The sequence below is a fragment of the Sebastes fasciatus genome, chromosome 14 (assembly GCF_043250625.1).
Source record: "Sebastes fasciatus isolate fSebFas1 chromosome 14, fSebFas1.pri, whole genome shotgun sequence".
Taxonomy (NCBI): domain Eukaryota; kingdom Metazoa; phylum Chordata; class Actinopteri; order Perciformes; family Sebastidae; genus Sebastes; species Sebastes fasciatus.
In genome coordinates, this window is record NC_133808.1 from 4,224,586 (window position 1) to 4,244,079 (window position 19,494).

At 39.4% G+C, this 19,494-nt stretch overlaps 1 long non-coding RNA gene and 1 pseudogene across 1 annotated transcript; one reads left to right on the plus strand and one right to left on the minus strand.

Annotated features, from left to right (window-relative positions):
• LOC141782027 (protein NLRC3-like) overlaps nucleotides 1-17,834 on the minus strand; it is a 40,629-nt pseudogene extending 22,795 nt beyond the window's left edge.
• Nucleotides 6,940-8,816, plus strand: LOC141782147 (uncharacterized). The gene is made up of 4 exons (XR_012597061.1): nucleotides 6,940-7,150; nucleotides 8,016-8,119; nucleotides 8,293-8,393; nucleotides 8,541-8,816. It is a non-coding gene; the product is annotated as an uncharacterized LOC141782147 (long non-coding RNA).
• Nucleotides 17,835-19,494: the final 1,660 nt, after the last annotated feature.

The following is a 19,494-nucleotide window of genomic DNA, read 5'->3' on the forward strand; positions in this document are numbered from 1 at the left end:
TCTCTCTCTCTATGTCACCGTTCTCCTCTCACAGCTTAACGGTGGAAACACATCACAACAATACTGCTGAAACCAGCATGGACCAACTCCGACCCTCTACTGACCTCAGAGTCTCCAGTCTACAGTGTGGACTCTCCACCAGATCAGACAGCAGCTTCACATGTGAATCCTTCAGGTTGTTTCCACCCAGCTGCAGCTCTCTCAGATGGGAGGGGTTGGACTTCAGAGCTGAGGCCAGAGAAGCACAGCTGATCTCTGACAACCTGCAGTAAGTCAATCTGAATAAAGAATAAATGATGAAGATAAAAATCCGATGTTTTCAGGTTTTAAATGTGTAGCTCAACATTACTATGTCCTAATCAATGAGATTTTCCCTAAAATGAGTAGAGTGACTTTGTGTGTCAGTGTTATTGTGGATCATCATAATGTCAGCCTTCTACAGACATCATCCAAATGTCACCACAACATTCATGTCAACACACATCAATAATATGCTGCTGATCTCTGTGTTCATCTATGTGTGTGTGCTGAAGGATCAATATCAATGATCATGACAGACATTATTAGTGAAAACAAATTGAAATGAACAGAAACCAGAGAAATATTTCTACTTCAACAATTAACTTGATCAATTTCAAATACATATTAGTTCAGAGGATCTTCTGTATCCAGATGTGACCATTTAGCAACAATGATAAACATTAATTTATTTAAACAACTAACATTTTCTACAGTGTCTTTAAGAAACAAGTATTTTGTGACTGCAGACTTAATTTAGTTCAAGAAACATGAAAATATGAAGAAAAAGAAATTTACAACTTTATGAACGTAAGTTATGTTTGTAAATAAATCAGGTTAAATTGTTAATTAAACATATAAGATCTATAATAGTAACAGAGAGTCAGTGAACTGACCTCAGAGTCTCCAGTCTACAGTGTGGACTCTCCAGAAAACCACACAGCAACTTCACTCCTGAATCCTGCAGCTTGTTGTCATTCAGCTTCAGCTCTCTCAGATGGGAGGGGTTGGACTTCAGAGCTGAGACCAGAGAAGCACAGCTGATCTCTGACAAACTGCAGTCCCACAATCTGAATAAAGAATAAATGATGTAACTTTAGAAGACAACGTTCCTGCTTGAAATCATTCAATGTTTAATAATCTGTTCAGAGCTGAAATAGAGATTATTTATTTATTCTTTATATTTATTTATTACATGGCTGTGTTGAATGCTAGATTCTGATTGGTTAATCACGGCGTTCTGCTATTTCTTTATAACAGTCCGTTGCTATGTATAACATACCGTTTCTATGGGCGCAGTTCTGATGTTGGACTCTGGTGGACCGTTTATGTGTCAAATTATTGATTTCTTAAGTAAGTAGGCATGTAATAAGCGGAATAATGTACAGCGAGCGGGTCATTGTTGTGAAAGAATCCCAGACAGGGCGATGAGAGACCCTTCTGCTGCGCGTCGGGGTGCAGCATCGCCCTGTCTGGGATTCTTTCACAACAATGACTGGCTCGCCGTACATTATCCTTCACAGATTTTTTATTATCATATCTTTGAGAAAAGAAACATGATGGAAGTAAAATGTTGTGATATATTAAATTGTTAAATGTGTAGCTCAACATTACTCTGCCAGAGTCAATGGACTAAACCACTGAAGAAGAAAATGTACTTAAGCATTAAGATACTCAGTGTGGATCAGTATAATATCAGCCTTATGTCTGCAGTTGAGTGTCACCGCAACTTTCACATCATATTAATGTCAGTACAGAAGTAAAAAATGGTGTCTGACCTCAGAGTCTCAAGTCTACAGTGTGGACTCTCCAGAAAACCACACAGCAACTTCAGTCCTGAATCCTGCAGCTCATTGTTACCCAGCTTTAGCTGTCTCAGATGGGAGGGGTTGGACTTCGAGCTGAGGCCAGAGAAGCACAGCTGAACTCTGACAAACTGCAGCTCCTCAATCTGAATAAAGAATAAATTATGTAACTTTAGAAGACAATATTACTGCTTGAAATCATTCAATGTTTAATAATCTGTTCAGAGCTGAAGAAGGTTTAGAATAAATAAAAAAATAAAAAAATAGACCTCCTTGTCATAGCCAACACTACCCTGACTGCTGTTAGGTACCGGGATGAAATCTTCAGAGCGATTGTCAGACCTTACGCTGGTGCAGTGGGCCCTGGGTTCCTCCTGGTGCAGGACAATGCCTGGCCTCATGTGGCCAGAGTGTGTAGGCAGTTCCTGGATGACAAAGGCATTGATGCCATTGACTGGCCCTCACGTTCCCCTGACCTAAATCCAATTGAGCACCTATGGGATGTTATGTATCGGTGCATCACCACAGACTGTCCAGGAGCTCACTGATGCCCTGATCCAGGTCTGGGAGGAGATCCCCCAGGACGCCATCCGCTGACTCATCAGGAGCATGCCCAGACGTCGGGATTACATTCAGGCACGCGGGGGCCATACACTACTGAGTCACATTATAAGTTGCCGTGATGAAATTTACGCAAGTTGGATCAGCCTGTGATTTAAATTTTGTACTTTGATTTTCAGAGTGATTTTGAATCCAGCCCTCAATGGGTTGATGATTTTGGTTTCCATTGACCGTTATTACATCATTTTGTTCTCAACAAATTATACAATGAACATCAGTAAAGACTTTCAACTTTAATTATTCGTTTATCAAGATCTGATGTGTGATTTAAGTGTTCCCTTAATGTTTTTGAGCAGTGTTTTTTAGGAATAGTTGAGTCATAAAATCAATGCATCTTAGGTTTAAACTATTCAGTCAGTATAAGCATCATATAGCTTCATACATTTTTTAGAAAAAACAAATACTGAATATATTTGTTATTGTCTGATAGCTGAAATAGAGATTATCTATTTATTCTTTATATTTATGTATTTTTTTATTATCATTTCTTTGAAAAAAGAAACATGATGAATGTCAAGAGTTAGTAGCCATGTAATAAGCGGAATAATGTATAGCGAGCAGGTCATTGTTGTGAAAGAATCCCAGACAGGGCGATGAGAGACCCTTCCGCTCCGCGTCGGGTTGCAGCATCGCCCTGTCTGGGATTCTTTCACAACAATGACCGGCTCGCTGTACATTATCCCTTACAGATTTTTTATTATCATTTCTTTGAAAAAGATACATGATGGAAGTCGAATGTTGTGATATATTAAGGTTTTAAATGTGTAGCTCATCATTGCTCTGCCACAGTCAATGGACTAAACCAATGAAGAACAAAATGTACTTAAGCATTAAGATACTCAGTGTGGATCAGTATAATATCAGCCTTATGTCTGCAGTTTAGTGTCACCTCAACTTTAACATCATATTAATCTCAGTATTTTACTTCCGGGTCACTGCTCGTGTGGTGACCAGTCGGCTCGGAGAGTAGTTTCTTTTATATCTATCAGTCTGTTATTTATTGTATACGTTGCTCGTGTTCCATACGTACCGTATACTGCATATACTGCACTATTTTGCACTACTATAAGTATCTTACTAGTATCATAATTCATTAGTACTATATTAGTATCATTATTTTTAACTTTCAAGATGTTTCAAGAATTTTTCCTTTATTGTGTTGTTAATTGTACTACTCTACGAGCCTCTACAATTGCCCCTCAGGGACAAAGAAAGTGATTTGAATGAATTGAATGAGCACAGAAGTAAAAAAGGGTGTCTGACCTCAGAGTCTTCAGTCTACAGTGTGGACTCTCCAGAAAACCACACCATAGCTTCACTCCTGATTCCTGCAGCGTGTTTCCACCCAGCTGCAGCTCTCTCAGATGGAAGGGGTTGGACTTCAGAGCTGAGGCCAGAGAAGCACAGCTGATCTCTGACAAACTGCAGTCATACAATCTGAAGAAAGAATAAATGATGTAGCTTTAGAAGACAACGTTCCTGCTTGAAATCATTCAATGTTTAATAATCTGTTCAGAGCTGAAGAAGGTTTAGAACGTAGAGGCTTAGAAAATGTAAACTCCAAACACCTGAAGCCAACAGGATGCAGGTTAACAAACTGTAAAATACAAAAAGTGAAACAGAGCTCTCATTAATATTGAAAATCAGGCAACAAAAAAATCAGCAAAAGTACATTTGCTACTTACACAACGTGGGTGCTGGGCATGAAAATGACAACTGCATCATTGATGTGCATCGCTTTGCGCTGGGTGTAAGATAGGGCCCTCAGTGTGGATCAGTATAATATCAGCCTTATGTCTGCAGTTTAGTGTCACCCCAACTTTCACATTATATTAATCTCAGTACAGAAGTAAAAAATGGTGTCTGACCTCAGAGTCTCCAGTCTACAGTGTGGACTCTCCAGAAAACCACACAATAGCTTCACTCCTGAATCTCGCAGCTTGTTGATACTCAGATCCAGCTCTCTCAGATGGGAGGGGTTGGACTTCAGAGCTGAGGCCAGAGAAGCACAGCTGATCTCTGACAACCTGCAGTCCCACGATCTGAATAAAGAATAAATGATGAAGATAAAAATCACTTAATAATCCAATCAGATGTGTTTAGGTTTTAAATATGTAGCTCAACATTACTATGTCCTAATCAATGATTGTTTCCCTAAAATGAGTAGAGTGACTTTGTCATTGTGTTATTGTGGATCATCATAATGTCAGCATTCTACAGACATCATCCAAATGTCACCACAACATTCATACACCTGTTCATGTCAACACACATCAATAACATGCTGCTGATCTCAGGCAAGTCTGGAATTAGAGGATCAATATTAAATCAGACTTGTTGGACTTCATTACTTAATTTATTACATGGCCTTCTTCTCACTGTATCTGGTAGCTTAGCAGGTTTATGTCATTTACAGGAAAGGTCCACATTTGTTCAAGGGTGTCTGTAAACAACAGCCACATGTCATATGTACATCAAAAGAGTTATTGGTGACAGTAATCATTCTTCCTGTGAAGTGGTCCCTTCATAACACAACTACACAGTAAGAAATTACTTCATAAGTTCAACCGAAACTAATATGAAGATTCAGCAATCTGAGTCCGACAAATCAAGTGAGTGTTTACCAGGGCTGGGACGATTCAACTATCTCACAATTCGATATGTATTGTGATTTTTAAGGATTGCGATTTACAAGGGATTCAATTTTGTGATTTATTGTGATTTTTGTTAACTTTTGTAACACTATACCATGGGAAAAAGTTGAATCGTACACTTCTAGGGACTTTTACTTGGAAATCATGTAATAATAATTATCATGTATGTAGTCAGAGATGTCCTGAAGTCAAATATATCAGTCATTGTCAGGAAGATATTTGTTACATTCTTTCCAGCAACTCAAAAATCAAAGAATAAAGATATTTCCCCTCACAAATTAGTGGTATTTTCTTTTTAGGGACATGTAATGTTTTATACTTCTGGTGAATATAATCCAATCAATCTTATTTCCATATATGTATTTTTAAATACAGTTCCCTTTGTTAACACCTTATTTTGAAAAGCGGACGTAGTCACACGTGTATACTGTACTTCCTCTAACTTCTCCAAGGTGGTCTCTAGCTCTCTCGTCAGCTCCGTTCTCCTTATACATCCATGGTCAACTCCATCGGGGCCGTTTGAATGCATTTAACATAAATGTCAGTATATGGGTGCCCTAAAGTTGCATCGGCTGATTTGACCACGGAGATGAGAGTGACGGCCGGCTTGACCGCACGTTACCGCAATACGATAACGTTTCCTGTCCATGAAAGAGTTAGCATGCAGCTTTAGCCATGGTGTCTAGCTCGGCTTTTCCTGCAATGTGTGAAACCCAAAGTGTTTCCATACTTTACTGGATGTGCAGTGTTTACCACCGCTGTTTTCTACTTTCTCGTTTCAGCTCGCTGCGGTTTGTTTTGGTTGGAACGGGTATGACGTCATGTTACTCAGACTACAACAATAAAAGCGGTAACTTCCTTCTACCTCCACGTAGACTCAAATGGAGCAAATATATCGATTCTGGCATTACCAAATAGATTTTACAAGTTACAGACTGTTTAGTACCAAATTCCCTCTTTGTGTTACTAATCCTCCTGCAGCTCAACAACAAGGAAACTGTCAAACACAACATACTTACTCGATACATACTAAGGCTGGGAAATATATCGATATATCGTTATATGAGACGAGATATCATCTTAGATTTGGGATATTGTAATATCGTGATATGGCATAAGTATTGTCTTTTCCTGGTTTTAAAGGCTACATTTCGATAAAGTGATGTAATTTTCTGAACTTACCAGACTGTTCTAGCCGTTCTATTATTTGTCATTTACACTTAGTCATGAGATCAACATTACTGATGATTATTTATCAAAGATCTCATTGTGTACATATTTTGTGAAAGCACCAATGGTGAATCCGACAATATCGTCACAATATCGATATCAAAGCATTTGGTCAAAAAACATTGTGATATTTGATTTTCTCCAAGTCACCCAGCCCTAATACATATCAGACTGCTGAAGCCTCCGATTAGTTTAAGATCGACTTTACAGGTCATTTTAAACAGAACAAGACTGTGGATTTTGTCCTCATCTCGTAACACGTTATACGGGGATTGTTTCACAGACAGAAGGAATGGTGACAGACATCAATAACTCTTTGAATGTACATATGAACATGTGAGTAATGTATGGAGATAGACTTGAAAAAAATATGAACCTGCAAAGATGTTTCTGATGCAGAATATTTATTTTGTTTCTGATGCAATCGAAATGCTGACACGAAGACAGAGCACAGTTAGATCTGCTGTCAAAAAGAACGTGGAGGGCGCCTGGGTTAGCGGCAGCGGGAGAGGGATAGAGTGGGTCTGCCGACCAATCAGCTTCCAGGATTTCCATTTTCTCTAGACAAATCATGTGGCGGCTTTCCATTTTCACTGCCGACGTCATCCATTTTCAATACCGACGTCATCCATTTTCACCGCGGATACAGCCAATCGGAGCTCTGGATTTCATTTTCAGGCAACGAATCGTGTGGCTGATCTCCGCCACGTCATCCATTTTTGAATAGCCAATCACAGCCGTCCCAGCGGACGCGATGCGGAGGAGGGACTTTTAAACTATTCACTGCCGTCGTCGCAGAAACGCCTATTCAGCTACAGACAGGTAAATGTCATTATTAACATTATATTCAGCTACAGACAGGTAAATGTCATTATTAACATTATATTCAGCTACAGACAGGTAAATGTCATTATTAACATTATATTCAGCTACAGACAGGTAAATGTCATTATTAACATTATATTCAGCTACAGACAGGTAAATGTCATTATTAACATTACGTAACAGTGATATTGGATTCTCTTAGACAATACGGATTAAACGTGTTTTAGCTTTCTGGCGTTTTTTAATGTGGGCTGATTAAGAGTCGCTGTGAAATCAATGAATAGGTTTGTAATGTTACTCTGTCTAAGCTAGCCTGGCTTTAATTATGTTAGCTAGACTTGGTGAATAAGTTACCAATCACTTTATCATCTGTTCAGAGCTCTGATCATTATGCTGAGGCTACGTTACAGTTACAGTTACATAGAGGTAACGTTACTCCTACTGTATGAGCTCCTCAGCGTTGTTAAACTACCACAGTCACTTCTTTTAGCTCAGACAGGTAACTGTAAGATAACTGTGGTGTTATATTAATGATTATATGATCATAAACGTTATGTTAATACTAAAGCTATAGATACATATACAGTATGACTGCTGCTGTATTAGCTTCTTAACGTTGTGAAACAAAGTTTACTATCACAATCACTGTTTTTAGCTCAGACAGGTAACTGTCAGATAACTGCTGTGTTATATTAATGTTCATGATTCATGATTATATGATCATAAACGTTATATTAAACGTTCATACTTAAGTTATATAAACATGACTGTAGTTTGTAAGGTTTTTCAAGGTAAAAGAAACATAATTATCATATGTGTGAAATTGTTTCTACATATAAGTTTTATTTCAATGTCTGTTTAGACTTCTCCAGGCTGTCAGTCATCCTGTATCCTCTGCCCCAGAAGCTCAGCCTGCAGTCCAGTCTGAATCCTCACCTGGTGTCTCAGGTGGCAGAAATACAGTTGGTAAGTAATGTTTACATAAACCTCACAACAAAGCAATAGTAACAGTTGGGTCGAATCTATTTAACATACAACAGACAGCATACGGACATTAAGACACTATATGTTACATGTAGTGTAATTTCACAGCAGTTTATCCTGTTTATTTGCTTACTGATGACAAATTGTATGTTTAGGGGACGGGCATGGTGTGCCAGGTATGGATCGGGTTGACAGCCTTGCAGAGCACCTGGTAGAACTGAGGACACAGACCTCCATGACTCTCAGCAACCAGCAGGTTAGTAATATCTGTAATTTGGAATACCATGCTTAGTCCAAAAAGAATAAGACAATGTTGTTGTTTTCATTTCATTAATTACTCACATAAGCCTGTTGTGTGAATAAATATTCAGTCTCTGTTGTTCTTTTCATGTTTCTTTATAAGGGAAGCACAATTGTGGCCCTGTAGCAAAACCTGCTGGACGTTGACAGAGGGCCCAGCAATCTACAGTGGGCTGGTCACTGCCGGAGGCCCCGCTGGAGTCTGAGCTGAAGGAGTTTCTGGTGAATCTGTGTGCTGTAAATCATTCTGTCTGATGTTGCAGGGAATCAGACCCAATGACAAACATTAAGAATAGTATTATCTTCTTCAAATTATTTGTTCTTGTTGTTTCACGTGTTCCAGGCCCAAAGACAATAAAGTTAAAGCTTTAATATCATTACTGTCTCAATTCATGTGTATTCCTATGGTTATTTTTTTAATTAATTACACAGCAAGTCCATCCCAATATTGCTCAACTATTCTCCAGTACATTATGATTTATTCTACTAACATTTTGACCTATCTTGCCTAACAGTTCATTAATCAGTCATAAGGAGGATGTATGCAATAATATTAAGCGTCTTTGAGATTACTAAAAAGCGCTATATAAATCTAATATATTATTATTATTATTATTATTATAATAATGCAAAACATCATCATGGATGATAATGTTTTGTATATTTGTTATCTGTAGTAATCTACCAGTTATATGACTGTATAAGGAAACCTCAACGATTTTCAATATTAACGTATTAGTTGCAGTGCACAAGTCTTGCATTAAAATTATATCTTGAGTCAATTCAAGTTTGCACGAGCAACACAAACTATTTTTTACTGCATATTATAAACTTCGACCCTGCCGGAGACGAGATTCGAACTGCCTCTCAAGTGGACATGTATTGTTCCCCCCGAAAAGCACAAAAAATAATGTTTTTATTCTTTAACAAAAATACTATGGTGTATAAAGACTTCAAAACACCATGTGGGTGAAAATAAGAGCTACAGAATTGTGTTTTCTTCTCTCTTTCTCTCTTTTTCTTTCTTTTCCTCTCTTTTCCTCCTCTTTTCCTCTCCCCTCTTTCTCCCCCTTTTTCCACCTTCTTCCCCCGCCCACCCACACTATTGTTCCCCAGCTTTTGCGGAGTTGGTAGAGCGGGCGTCCATGTATCAAGGCTTGGTCCTGACCGCGGCGGCCCGGGTTCGAATCCGGCCTGCGGCCCTTTCCGCATCCACTCTCTCTCTCTCCCCCCTTTCCAAGACTCTATCCACTGTCCTCTCAATAAAATGGAAAATGCCCCCAAAAAAAGAACTTTAAAAAAAAAAAAAAAGAACGTGGAAATAGTTTAGAACGATAGAAACCTCTAAATTGATGGTGTCATTCATAATCATCACTTATGTACCTTTAAGTTAGTGCAATACGTGTTTGTTGAAGAGTGCTGCACCTTTAGACATGTTCAAATAAAGTGCTGCAGGAATGAGTCCTAAAACCCAGAAATGAGTTAGCATTTTAGCACTTCCTGTTCCCTCATCTGGAAGTCAATGGGTTTTTAGTTAGATGCCTGAAATAAGGTCTGTGGTTAAAGGTCCATTAGGTAGGATCTGGTGGTATCTAGCAGTGACGCAATGAGATTGCAACCAACTGAAGCCTCTCCCGTGTGCCAAGCGTGTTGGAGAGCTTCAGTGGCCGACGCGAAAACGCGAAAGTCCCTCTCTAGAGCCATCTGGAGCAGAGCCAGTACATAGAGAGTGTGTGTACAAACTACATAAACTACAGTGAACTGACCTCAGAGTCTCCAGTCTACAGTTTGGACTCTCCAGTCCAGCAGACAGCAACTTCACTCCTGAATCCTGCAGGTAATTGTTACTCAGTTCCAGCCCTCTCAGATGGGAGGGGTTGGACTTCAGAGCTGAGGCCACAACTTCACAGTGAGTATCTGAGATCCGACAGTCAGAAAATCTGTCATGACACAAAAAATGTCAGAAGATGTTATTATGAAAGAGGACAGTTTATATTTACTTCATGCATTTGATGACTAAACAGTTTCATATATACTTCTTTGATTAACATTTTGCTTTTCCCATCAGTGGTTCAGCTAATCTTATCTCACTGTTTGACATGAAACAATAATTCTCATCACTCTCTCAAACCTGCAGACTTTTAATCTTAGTTTGTCTTAAATCTTGCAGATGAAGAGAGAGAAACTGTAGTTACATTGAGGCTTCCCTAATGTCCAGTCTGGCGGTGTGATCTGATCCCAGGCCTGTCTCCACAAAGTTAGTATGAAGCCTTCTTGATTAGAAAAGCATTTTTAAAACTCAGTGAATACGTAATATTATTACACGGCTGTGTTGAATACTCGATTCTGATTGGTCAATCACGGCGTTCTGCGGTCTGTAATTTCTCTATAACAGACCGTTGCTATGGGCGCTGCTCTGATGTCAGACTCTGGCGGACTGTTTTTGTGTCAAAATATACATTTTTTAAGTAAGGAGCCATGTAATAAGTGGGATAATGTACACCTAGCGGGTCATTGTTGTGAAAGAATCCCCGACAGGGCGATGCTGCACCGCGACACGATGACCAGCTCGCTGTACATTATCCCTTACATAATACAGTTAAGAAAGATGACCTCTCTTTGCTAGCTACCTGCTGCTGTCAGGTTCACGTCCATAAATGGGAAAAGTCAGTGACTGCTGCCAAACGGTAGAGAAATGAAACAAATTGCATAATAATATTAGACCTGTACATAATTAAACATTCATATAATTAGATATTCTGATGACTGCATGGCGTTTTGTCATTAACACTCTTTTCTGAGCATCAAACATATTCAGCTCACAAACACAATTAACGAACCAATAAGGTTGCATTATTTTCAACATAATGTCATCAGAAAGATGTAATAAGTGTATCAGCATTAAAGACACAACATTGATCTTTGGTGTGTATAAGATCTCTTAAAAAGTCTGAATTCTACCATTCTGCTGTTATATATTCATCAGACCGCTGTTATTGGTGGAAGCTGTGTATTTCCTGTTACTACTCTTCTCTACACCAACAAGAGAGAGAAACACCTGAGTTTCCTTCTGTGAGTAACAGAATAAAAGGAAAGACTTAAAAACAAGATTATTGAACACAACTTGAATTCATTAGCAATAAAATGCACCATTGCTCAATTCAACACACTCAGGGGTTTTACAACGACAAGCTTTGTCTCGTATGACCAGTAGTTTATGGTGGCTAATGCTAGAGTTGGGTTGATTTTGTTATGTAATAAACATGTGGAACACTTATAAGAATATTATATTTTAAGAATAATTGTATAGTGTGTGTATTTGAAGAACTAAACTACTAATTTACACTGATCAATAAAGTTAATCACATCTGGACTTACAGAGCTTTTCTGCAGTTCCTCACAGCTGGAATCAGTCTCCATCGTCCCTCCATTGTTGTGTTGTACTTCTTCAGGTCCAACTCATCCAGAACCTCCTCTGATATCTGCAGCATGTAGGCCAAGGCTGAGCAGTGGATCTCAGAGAGTTTGTTCTCTGATCTGTTCTCTGACTTGAGGAACTCTTGGATCTCCTGATGTACCGAGTGGTCGTTCATCTCCGTCAGACAGTGGAGGATGTTGATGCTTCTGTCAGGAGAGATATTATCTCTGTTCATCTCCTTCAGGTTGTTGATGACTCTCTGGATGATTTCTGGACTGTTGTCTGTCTGACCCAGCAGACCTCCTAAGAGCTTCTGGTTGGACTCCAGAGAGAGGCCATGAAGGAAGCGAATAAACAGGTCCAGGTGGCCATTTTTACTTTCAAGGGATTTCTCCATGGCTCTCTTCAGGAAGACATCCAGGGTTGAATGAACATATTTTTTTCCCAGGAAGGCCTTCAGTACCTGTGTAGCTGTTTGTGTAACAGTGTAAAATGTAGACTGCAGCCAGAAACTCCTGAATGCTCAGGTGAACAAAGCAGTAGACTGTTTTCTGGAAGATCACACACTCTCTTTTGAAGATCTGTGTACAAACTCCTGAGTACACCGAGGCCTCTGTGACATCCAGACAACACCGCTCCACGTCTTCTTGGTAGAACATGATGTTTCCTTTCTCCAGATGTTCAAATGCCAGCCTCCCCAGCTTCAGAAGAACTTCCCTGTCAGCCTCCGTCAGCTCCTGTGGACTCGTCTCATGTCCCTCACCATACTTCTGCTTCTTCCTCTTTGTCTGAACCAACAGGAAGTGTGAGTACATGTCAGTCAGGGTCTTGGGCAGCTCTCCTCTCTGGTCTGTAGTCAACATGTGGTCCAGAACTGTAGCAGTGATCCAGCAGAAGACTGGGATTAGACACATGATGTGGAGGCTCCTGGATGTCTTGATGTGTGAGATGATTCTGCTGGACAGCTCTTCATCACTGACTCTCCTCCTGAAGTACTCCTCCTTCTGGGCGTCAGTGAAGCCTCGTACTTCTGTTACCCTGTCAACACATGCAAGAGGGATCTGATTGGCTGCTGCAGGTCGGGAAGTTATCCAGACGAGAGCTGAGGGAAGCAGATTCTGATCTTATGTTCATCTAAAACCTCCTGCAGACCACTATCTACTGAAAGAGAGAAAAAAAAGTTTAAGACAAAACAAAGAAACGTATTATTTTCATTGCCAATATGAAAATAATCAATATAAGAACATATAAAGAAGTAAAGGTTATAAAGTCATCATCCCTTCTTGAAGTCAAAACTAACGTCAAGGTGATTTTTATATTTATTTTTTAATAATTTTTCAACAAGTCGCTCTACAAGACAAGACGTATGTTTCTAAGTCAGAGAATGAGACTGTAGCAGGAAAACTAATATTGTTCAAAGTCTGTGGCTCCTGTTCAGTTCAGTTCAATTCAATTCAATTTATTTTCATATAGCGTCAAATCATAACAGAAGTTATCTTAAGATGCTTTTCATATAGAGCAGGTCTAGACCGTACTCTATAATTTAGAGACCCAACAAGAGATCCCCCATGAGCATGCATTGTTATGCCACAATGGCAAGGAAAAACTCCCCTTTCATCAGTGTGTCTGTCTGTCTATGATAGAACAGTGATGTTGTTGCTTTACAGAGATTAATAGTTCTCCATCTTCATCTATGCAGATGGAAAACAAACATCATTCTGATTGGATGGAGTGCTATCATAAAAACAAAACATAAAAATATTAAATTATTTCTTTTGGGTTCAGATTTTCTCTCAAAGGAGAACAAAGTACAACTGATACAGAGCACATATGTATGGTGGAGAAGATCTTAAACAGTTGTCACAACAATTGTCAGTGTATTAAAACAACAAGTCCTGTTTCCAGACATGAAGACCGATCTACAGTCTTACTTTGTGCAGTGCTGGTCTGACTGGCTGTCTGCAGGCGAGGTCTTTTTCTGGATCTGGACATCAGCTCCTCCACAGAAGCATGACTCCTCTTCTTCTCTCTGTGGAGACATTACTTTATAACTAAAATCGTTGATTGTTGTTGAAGAATATCAAGATTTGGCCGACACTGAAGCTCAGATGGTCACAGAGAAGAGTTAAAGTGTTGTTACTTCTCTGTTTGAATTCAGCATCGAGTCTGTAATGAAAATGTTCCTTTATTTGAACTCTCCTGCTTTAATAAACAAGAATTAACTGCTTTTCCTATCTGACTGTCTTATTGAACATTTAGTAATCTGGCTGAAGTTTGTTTATTAAAGAGGAGCAACGGACATTTTTAAAACATTGATATTATTCTATTCTAACAAGGAACATCAGGACACCAGTGTTACATGCTGTGTGTCTTAGACTGCTGGTCTACCGCAATATTAAGACCACTTGTAACCCCAGTTCAAACCTAACTAACTCAAACTAAACTGCCCAAAGTGACTGTGAATCAGTAAAGGACATAATCAGCTCTCTTTAATGGAGGACTTTTACTGTGAAGTAGCTGCAGAAAGTGTGTATTACAGGGGAACAACGGCTACTTTTGAAACATTGATATTATTCTGGAGGTTATGTAACATGATGGAAAAAAAACTGTAACCTGCTCATGGACACACATATTGAAAGGTCACACCGGGAAACCACAAGGTGGCAGCGGCGCATTTCTCTCCTCTACAGTCCACAGGGAGAAAACTGACTCAGACACTTTGGCAGTAAAGAAATAAAAATGTTGGATTAACACTCACCCTGCCTCAGTCTGAGCTGACTGACTGAGCACTTTCAGAGTTCCCTCCCTTTTCTCAAATACCTGGATCACCTGGTCAGTGTGGCTCCTCCCCTCTCCATTTACAGGAAACCTTTGACCTTTGAGTTTATCTATGAGGGTGTGTGTGTGTGTGTGTTACTCACACAAATCAGCTTTTTAACACGGTGTGTTCATGAAAATCTCTTTTGGCTTGAACAGGTTGAATTAAAATGAGTTTTGGTCAAGTGCTATCTCAGTTTTATGTTTAAATCAATTTGGTTAAAAACTAAAGTGCCTTTTCTGTAATATTTCTGTCTGTTTTTTCAGACTTATATGACTAAGATCCTTCTCAACATCTGAATGAAAAAACTATTGTCTGTTGCATCATAAAAAAAATAATTAAATCCATTTTCCTGAGTTGCAACTCTTTTTCATAATCCAAACATAGATGGTAGCCAGAAATGATACATCTTCTTGATCAATTAGTACAACATGAAGCTGCATTTTGAGGAATATAAACTTTTTAGCAGAACGTTTTGTTCTCATCCTCAATGCATCATCGTCCACCAGGTCAGCTTACAGTAAAAACAGTCTCTTACTTTGACTCTGAGGGTCCAGGTTCATTACTGAAGTCCAGAGCAGCATCTATGGACCGGTCACTCTTCATAGACAGACAGCTCGGTACTGGAGACTCTGCTCTCGGTCTGTACTGAACTCTGCAAACACCAAGATGATTGAACTCATATCACATGAATCCTTGATAAATACTCTGATGTTAAAGCCATCTAATTAGCTCTAAATACACAAACTACTGTTACTGTCAATAATTAGGAGGTTTACAAGTTTGTAGCTGTCTTATTTGATCACATTACAGCTTTTCTAGGTGACCGACAGCTGTCACAGATACTAAGAGGAAGATGGCACAAATGATTTAGCTTAGTCTGGGTCACAAAAAGTTTGTTACATTTTAGTTAGGAAATAAACTTCAGTAAAAACTTTAACATACAAAACAAAATCAACAGAAAACATTGGCGGAGATAGCCAATCTCCGCCAATGGACCATGTTCATTTGGTCCAGACCAAGTGAAACAAATGATACATTGTTGTAGTTTAGTTCTGGTCCGGTTCCTGTTCACACTGACTTTTTAAAAACAAACCAGAGGAGTAAACATGAAGTTATAATGACAGGTAACTGATTGTCATCCTGCATCATCAGGACCCACGAGGGGAAATATAATTCTGGTGACTGACAGACGTTTATGCAGCACTTTAATGCTTCTGATGTGTATATTTGTGTTCTTTGATTAATAAATACTAATAATAAACATTATTAGTATTATTAGACTGCAAATCAGCCACATGTTGTGATGAATAATGGTAGAGACAGGACTGTACAAAAGATCCTTTACACGCTTTCAGATGACGTGAATGCATAGTGCGAACGTCGGGGAATGCACGTGCATGAGGCGTATTACTTTGGAAATGTGTCACACACTTTTTAGTTCATGAACTAGAAAAGTACACAGAGTCGGATACAAGCACAGCAGTTTTAACAGCTGATGTGCTTCTATACATGACCTTAAATACAGATCAATAAGATCACTTCCTGAACAGATTTCACCATCAGCAAATGGATTTATTAGTAGTTTGGCTTTTGAAATCATGCTAAAATCACATATCTGCTGGTGGTTGGTTCGCTTGCTTTCACACCAGAAACGAACCGCATCAGAGTTCGCCTGGAAGTGGACGGAGACCAAACTTCTAAGGTGGACCAGAGTTTGGTTGTTTGGTCTTCACCAGAGTTTGAATGAGCTTTCACACCGGCCCAAACAAACTGTACTAACCAGGCAAACAGACCTGAGTTCGTTTTAACTGAACAGAACGGGTTATGAGTTAAAGCAACCTTAGCGACCTGTTTCGCTAGCAAGGGAGTAAATAGAGAGAGAAAAAAAGCATAACAAACTGTAATCCGCTCACGGGAGCAATCGATGATGATTTTCTCCTTTAGTTGGTCATATATCACGGCTAGTTAGCAATACAACCCAAAGTTCTACCAAAGTTCAGTATCGCTTTAACTGTGATTAGAAGTTACTGGTGACCCAGACCTTTGTCCAGCGATATCTCAATATAAATTTTTAGTTTTAACAGCCGGGCCAAATTTGCAGTGCCCCGATATCTACATCTTTTCATTACATATAAACCTACATCTGTGCCAAATATGTTGCTTTTATTGCAAAATTCACAATTGTTTCCGATTTTTCAGCTCAGCTGCCCCGCTACCACCCTGCCTCAGTCTTCAGTTTCCATCCTTCTGCTCTGTTATTCATTTACAGGACATTTTATGTTTAAATCAATTTGGTTAAAAACTAATGTGAGTTTTCTGTAATAATTCAGTTTTTTTTTTAGAACTATATGACTAAGATTCTTAATCATTTTTCTTCAACATCTGAAAGAAACAACTATTGTCTGTTGCATAATAAAAAGTTATTTAAGCTATTTTCCTGAGTTGCAACTCTTTTTCATAATCCAAACAGATGGTGGCCAGAAATGGCACATCTTCCTTCTTTTGAGGAATATAAACATTTTAACAGAACGTTTTGTCTTCATCCTCAATGCATCAACAGTCTCTTACTTTGACTCTGAGGGTCCAGGTTCATTACTGAAGTCCAGAGCAGCATCTATGGACCGGTCACTCTTCATAGACAGACAGCTGGGTACTGGAGACTCTGCTTTTGGTCTGTACTGAACTCTGCAAACATCAAGATAATCAAACTCATATCACATGAATCCTTGATAAATTCTCTGATGTTAAAGCCATCTAATTAGCTCTAAATACACAAACTACTGCTACTGTCAATAATTAGGAGGTTTAAAAGATTGTAGCCGTCCTATTTGATCACATTACAGCTTTTCTAGGTGACCGACAGCTGTCACAGATACTAAGAGGAAGATGGCACAAATGATTTAACTTTGTCTGTGTCACAAAAAGTTTGTTAAATTTTAGTTAGCAAATAAACTTCAGTAAAAACTTTAACATACAAAATCAACAGAAAACATTGACGGAGATAGCTGAAAAATTAGTATAAGAGTTTCGTCTTCATCCTCAGTGCATAATTTTCCACCAGCTCAGCTTACAGTAAAAACAGTCTCTTACTTTGACTCTGAGGGTCCCGGTTCATCACTTAAGAATTGAGGATGATCTTTGGACCCGTCATCCTTCATATGCAAACAGCCAGAGACTAGAGGCTCTGCTCTGTCCTCCTCTTCCTCCACAGAATCACTCATCTTCTGATCTGAAGTCAGTCTGAGAGGTGACACAGTAACACTGACTGTGACTTCAGATCATTTAAAGGAAACAAGTTTGTTCAAGAGTCACAGGCAAGACTGAGAGAACAGGAAGTAAGACCCACACACGGTATGATAAAACCACCCAGAACTCCACCTGGTCAGTTCTCTTTAAATCTCTGCTTGTTTTCTTGGGTTACGGCAGGTTTAATGAGTATTATTCAGCCAGTCATGACATTGTGTTCACAGATGAATCAAACTGTTGAGTTCATTCTAATATTTCTCTCCTCTACAGTCCACAGGGACAAAACTGACTCAGAGACTTTGACGGTAAAGTAATAAAATGTTGGATTAACACTCACCCTGCTTCAGTCTTCAGTCTTCACCCTACTGCTTTGTTGGCTCTAAATGGAGTCATTGAACACTTTAAGAGTCAGGCTTCCCTCCCTGTTCATGTACTTGGATCACCTGCTAAGTGTTGCTCCTCCCCTCTCCATTTACAAGAAGTAAGGTGAATTTATCTGAGTGTGTTTGCATGTGTGTGTGTGTGTGTCACTGTCTGAACACCACACACGAAAACACAGTCTGGTGTTTTCTACCAGACAGAGAGCGTTTGTGGATATCTATCTCCACCTGAAAACATATTGGCCCTATCTGGAAAACCGCCACCCCTTAAGCTCCCATCCCTGGGCTATATCCACTATCAACACCTGCAATTTACTTACACTAATTATAGAGCTGTAATGTATGCAAAAACACACAGACAACATACTGTACAGATTTTCAGTATCTATTCATGAACCTTTTTTCCTCTGTCTATCTATAGTACCCATTTATCATATATTAGACTACATTGTGCTATTTAATATGATAATATAGGCTACATTTACAAAAGGATTAGAAACTTCTGAAGACTGAAGTGTATATTTCACTCACTCCACCATCCCAGCAAAGATTTGCTTCATATAGTCGACCTACTAAAGTTTCTCAGCTGGACATGTGGCAACTGTTTGATAATGTAACAGTTTATCCAAACATAATAAAATGAGACTATATTTCATTTAGTTTGCTAATTTCTTGCTAATGTAATGAACTGGGACTGGGTTTGTTACAGATGGAACAGGCGACAGATGGACAGCTGGCGGTACCCTGAGGTGGACTCCTCCATCGTCAGCTGCATCACGGATGACAACGAGGAGGAGTACAGAGCCCTGGTGGAGAACTTCATAGGGTGGTGTGATAACAATCACCTCCAGCTCAACATTGGAAAGACCAAGGAGCTGGTGGTGGACTTCCGGCGGAGCAAGAGGCCCCCAACTCCCATCACCATCCGAGGGGAGGAGGTGGAGGTGGTGGACACCTACAAGTTTCTGGGAGTACATATGAACAATAAACTGGACTGGACCGACAACACCGAGGCCCTCTACAGGAAGGGACAGAGCAAACTGTTCTTCCTGAGGAGGCTCAGGTCTTTTAATGTGTGTAATAGGCTGCTGCAGATGTTTTACCAGTCTGTAGTAGCCAGTGTACTCTTCTCTGCTGTGGTATATTGGGGGGGGGGGGGGGGGGGGGTTAACATGAACACAAGGGATGCCAA